The following is a 5654-nucleotide window of genomic DNA, read 5'->3' as shown; positions in this document are numbered from 1 at the left end:
GACACTTTTGCTAGTAGATATGAAAACGAAAAAATAAGTATCCCTGATAAAAGAACACGTGGTTATCCCATGTAGACGGGACAAATTTCTGCATAAATAGACCCGCAATAATGCAAAAAGTGCAAATCACATTATACATGTATCTACAACTCAGTTGAAGATAAGCTCAGTGCCTGAGTTTGAAACAGTGCCTGAGACATGAAAGGACATAGTGGATAGAGGATGGAAAAAAGAGTGCGAGCCATACGAAACACGAGAAACTACAAACTTGCCAGCACACATGCTAATCATGATGTTTGTATCTCATTACCAGGATCTTTCAAATAGAATTTTTCAAAGACCCCGCTCATCACTCATATGAAGGTATATCTGTAACAAAGTGATTAACTTGGTAAACCTGATAAAAGTGGAAGCAATAAAAACAGCAAAATTACATGAAAATTGCAGTCTCGGTTTGATTGAGTCTGAGGGGATAATGAAAACGTGCAACATACCACAGGCCCGAACCACAGGCTTGAGCGGTACTCAATTTTCCATACTTTAAAGTGCTGGAATCAATAACACCGAATGACCAAAGAAATATAACAACACTGAAGTGAAGTACGGGGCAACTTTTTACGACTGCTACACATCACTTGGCTCCTGCTGTTGTGATGAAAAAAGTGACCTGGCGGAAGCATAAAGCCAGGTAGGAAACTTAAAAGACCGCGAGCCGACCACGGGAAGACAACAACACCGTTTAATCAACAAATGGCATTAGGACTGTCAAAAAGATGTCAGCGATGTTATATTGAAATCAAACAATGCCCCCATGTATTCTCGAACTTAACGGGAAGTACATCGAGAATTTAAAGAAAGGCTTTAACATCAATCCGTGTAATCTGTGGAAAAACTGTGAACCAAAAAATAAGTGATGATTTAAACAGAGAAATGAAAAACAACTGAGAAACATAAAGTATTCTCATAATAAAACCAAGGAAGTTCCTGCAAATGCGGTAGATCAGCTTATCTCAATCGAAGAAATGACCAAGGCACATGCCTTTGTTTATTGTGTTAAACACCTTAAAGAATTAAATCACCCTGTAATCACCTTATGCAGTGAACAACAAATAACAGACATTAAACGGTTCTGTGAAACAGGGAGAACCGTTTTAGGTGTTGACAAAACGTACAATCTAGGAGATTTTCATGTAACGCCAACAGTTTATAAGAACCTTTCTGTCTTAAAACGAAGTACATGAGAACACTCCAGATCCTTTGGACCTACGTTTATACACACAAATTCGTCGGCAAAAACATACTCATCCTTTTTTCATGATATTGCAGACAATCTGACGGACGAAGAAATAAAAAAATATGACCGCGGGTTCGGACGAAGAGGGAGCTTTCAATGTAGCGATAAACAGGTGTCTGTCAGGAGCACCAATACGCTCTGTACCACACACCTGCGTGAAAAACCCAATAGATATTTAGAGGATTCTGTTGGTTATCCAAAGTCTGAACGCCAGGTTATCATTGAAGCAATTTATGAACTAGATGGACTCACATCTGCGACGGATGCTGACACTTATGAGTTAATAGAAGATAGAATAAAAGAACATATTGCTCAATTTGATAAAAATGTTGGTGATAAAAAATTTATGCTTTACTTTACCGACATACTAATACCAAAATTAAAGGCAGGTGTCATTGAGCCGTGTCGCAATGGAAAAGTAACTAGTGGGTGGACTAACAACAATTGTGAGTCCGCCAACCATATCCAGAAAAGCGCAGCTGGTTGGAAAAAATCCGATATTCCCAAATTTATTGAAATGTTTGCCGAAATAGTAAGTAATAAAATCACAGAACATTCACGGGCTATAAGAGGAACTTGTAATTATGAGTTAGATACTATGTTCATGCATCATCGTGTCGACATTGACAAAAGGGAAAACATGACCCAAGATTCTAGAGATAATAGAGAGAAGAAATTCCGACAAGAAAGGGGAAAGCAAAATCCAAATATAGTGTCGAAAAAACGGACTAAGAACTGTTCTTAAAACGCATTCTGCCGGTAAAAATACATCTTAACGTAGGAAACAACGAATGCTAAACGAATCTTATTGGAAAATGTTGAATGAGAACTTTTGCAGATAAACCAAGCTGAAAATATCTCGTTCAAACAAGTGATATTCAAAAAAAAGATAATGCCATTTTACTGACTCTACAAAAAAATGTTAATAACTTTATAACATATGTATTATATTGTACTTAAACTTGTTTTTTTTTATGTATTTACATTATCCTCATAAAATACATTCGTACAACCTACTTCGACATTGTATCGTTATTCGTTTTTGTCAAATAATGATTTCTTTGCATTGTAATTAATGTTGATAATAAGGACGTCACAGGTTCGTTTTAGTATTAAAAGTGTATGTCTTTCATACTAATAGCACATATGTTATAAAAACAATCATTATCACCACCACCACGTCCATCATCTACATAATTATAATCAGAAGAACTACTATCATCATCATCATCATCATCATCAGTACCATCACCATTATTATATAATAATGATAATAATCATCCTTCATTGTGATCACATATATCATAATAGTGAAATTATAGTCATCTGTTTCACCAGCAGCACAAATACCACCCATAATTATCATCATAATCATATTCATCATCATATTCATCATCATCATCTTCTTCATCATCTTCTTCATCATCATGACTTTCAAAGCATACATGTGCATGTTACAATATGATAAACAAGATCAACAAGGAAAGGCGGCGTTCAATGAACGCAACCCCCATAAGACCCAGCAACAAGAATCAGTGGCAAGGAGCCCAGGCGGACCCCAAACAAAAACAGGACAGGGCACAAGACAGAGCACGGACAGGTTAATCACTAAAATGATAAATAATTTGTAACTTATAAGGAATTCAAAGAAAACAAATAAATGATTGAATAAAAGTAAATAATTTGTAACTAATAAGGAATTAAAAAAACAACAAATAAATGATTGAATAATAGGCCCACAACGTCAAAGAGCACAGGGGAAGGGGACAAGAGACCAGGGGAGGGGGTGGGGGTAAAATCAAAGAAAAAAAACTAGGGGCAAAGGGGAAGATACTTACCGTAGACGAGAAAACAACAAGGAACACAAGCAAGTGTATGAAGCAAGTATGGAACAACATAGACATACATCTGAGGAACACATTGGGACGCCGCCTTGGAACGGTCAGCAGCACAAATACTGCTGGGGAGTTTAAACCGGCTAATGGTGCACCAAACCTCACTCTTAGCCCAACAATGTTCCTATAACGAGACAGTATAAATAAATTGAATACCCGCCAAGTGAAATTCTAACAGTTGTTATGGTTACAAAAGGTTAAATAAGTAAAACACCAAAATGATCATGTAGAAACATATGAAAGTAAACCCAAATGACCATAACAAAAGTTCTCAATGTCCTAAAGGAAGACAGAGCAACAAGAAAAACACCTACAAGAGTCCGACGAAGCAAGGCAGAAGACGAAAATTAAGACAATTCAGTCCCAAAGGGCTTTAAGAACTGACCATCATAGTTCTCCCACTTGGTCCGTCAGATTTAATCAAAAGAGGAAAACGTAGTGTCCAACTGTAAAAGGGTTGAACACTAAGCATGCAGTATGTCTTAAAATAGTAGGATCATAACTTCTTTTAATAAAACGTTTAATGATTTTAGTAAAAACAGCAGAAAAATTACCATGACCCAAAATCTTTCGAAGTTTGTAAATCACATCGCCATAAAAAAAACTATGCTGGCTAATCCCTGGTCGCAGTAGAGTTTTTAAATCACTAATGAATTTTGAAATTAAATAAAAATTATGATTGTAAAATTTTGTAAAATATTTCCGTAATTTATAATAGCGGTAGCCCTGTTTTAGAAACTTGCTGGTAATGAAAATATTCCGCTCGTTGAAATCCTTTACGTTGCTACAAGCTCTAGCGAATCTAATTAACTGAGAAACATACACCCCGTAAGTCCACTTAAAGAGAAAAGAACACTAAATGTTTTACTGCAATGATACTTCAGTGTGAGAATTTGTTTAAGTTAATAAATGTACATCTTAGTTCTATAATATGTAAAATGATCTAACATATCTTAATATATATTGTTAGTAAGATATAATGTTTCGTTATATAACTTATAAATACTTCTACCACATATTTCATATTCATGATTGTTATTGAAAGTATTATTCAAACTGGATTATAATTACCAATATCTGTACATTTTTTAACCATTTTTAGCTCGACTATTTTTTAAAAATAGCTAGAGGTATTGTTATAGTCCTGGTTTATGTTATAATAATAGTGTCAATTTTTGACTTTATGCCAAAATTTTATGAAAATAATATTCATATTCGGTATTCTATTCATATTCGGTATTCTGTTCATATTCGCGAATGTGAATTCATATTCAGTACTTAGTATAGACCAACCCCTCCTTTAGGCCATACTTTTGTATTGTAATATGGCCAGCGATAGGCTGAAAAAGTGCATATCTATCTTTCTATCTCTGGATACTGCCAACCCCTACGAGTGTTAAAGTCGGGAATTAAGTGCACGTCGGATTGTTAGTAAAAGGTGAAAAGAAAAGCAAAAAAAGAAAAGTCCGAGCACCATGAACAGGTAGAGGGAAGAACATGCTAGGAAGGTGAGACTGAAAATGTATTCTAGTCATGGTTAAAATGTTAATAGTGAAAGAAGATGATAAGAGATAAAATAATTTAAAAACACTGGGAGCAAGACTAGTACTACAATGTATATTTGACGTAGGGATAAGGGATGCATATGTCTGGTTAATCTATGTGGGGCTTAACAATATGGTGGGAATTTAATTGCAACTAGGTTATGATATATCTTATAAAACATTATCAGTCTACAGTCCAATCTGCGATGTCCAAGGGATCGCCAGCCCAGTTCTTCCTGCATGGCTGTGACACTAGAGAGAGGGGAGTAATACCTTTTTACCCATATCTTATTGCACGTCTCTGGATCATCTCAACTTTGTCAATATTGTTCCAAGTGTACGGAGACCAAATAGTTGAAGCATATTCAACCTGTGACCGGACCAGGCACTTGTATGCTAGTTCTTCCACTTTCAATTTTTAGTAATTACACTCCTTTTGGTAAAGCCAAGGGATCTGTTTGCCTTGGAAGTTATTCGAGATATTTTAAGGTCTGCAGACAGAACTAGTCCGAGATATTTAGCATTTGAGACCGACTCTAGGACTTGGCCATGGTGCATATATTTGTGTTTAATTATGTTGTTGTTTTTTTTTTGTGATATGGATGAGTTGGCATTTTCAAGGGTTAAACTCCATGCCCAACTGTTTCTCCCACTGAACCATATTGTCTAGATCGATTGTTGTTGGAGTGTTGGTTAATCCTCTTTCAAGTCTTTTGCAAAATAAATTGGTTGGCTACCCCTATATAACAGGAACTTTTTAACGTGTCAGGCATTTCATTCTGCAGGAAAAATCACAACTTAGCATGAAAACTCAATTTTAATGTAGGGTTAGTGACCATTTCTTATAATGTAAGTATATGGGAAAATCAATGTAAGTGTCTGACCTTTAGTGCTAGTCATACCATAACGATTTTATAGAAA

The sequence above is a fragment of the Ruditapes philippinarum genome, unplaced genomic scaffold (assembly GCF_026571515.1).
Source record: "Ruditapes philippinarum isolate M1 unplaced genomic scaffold, ASM2657151v2 ctg100_1_1_1_1, whole genome shotgun sequence".
Lineage (NCBI taxonomy): Eukaryota > Metazoa > Mollusca > Bivalvia > Venerida > Veneridae > Ruditapes > Ruditapes philippinarum.
The sequence above is the reverse complement of the archived record's forward strand: the minus strand, read 5'-3'. Positions refer to the sequence as shown.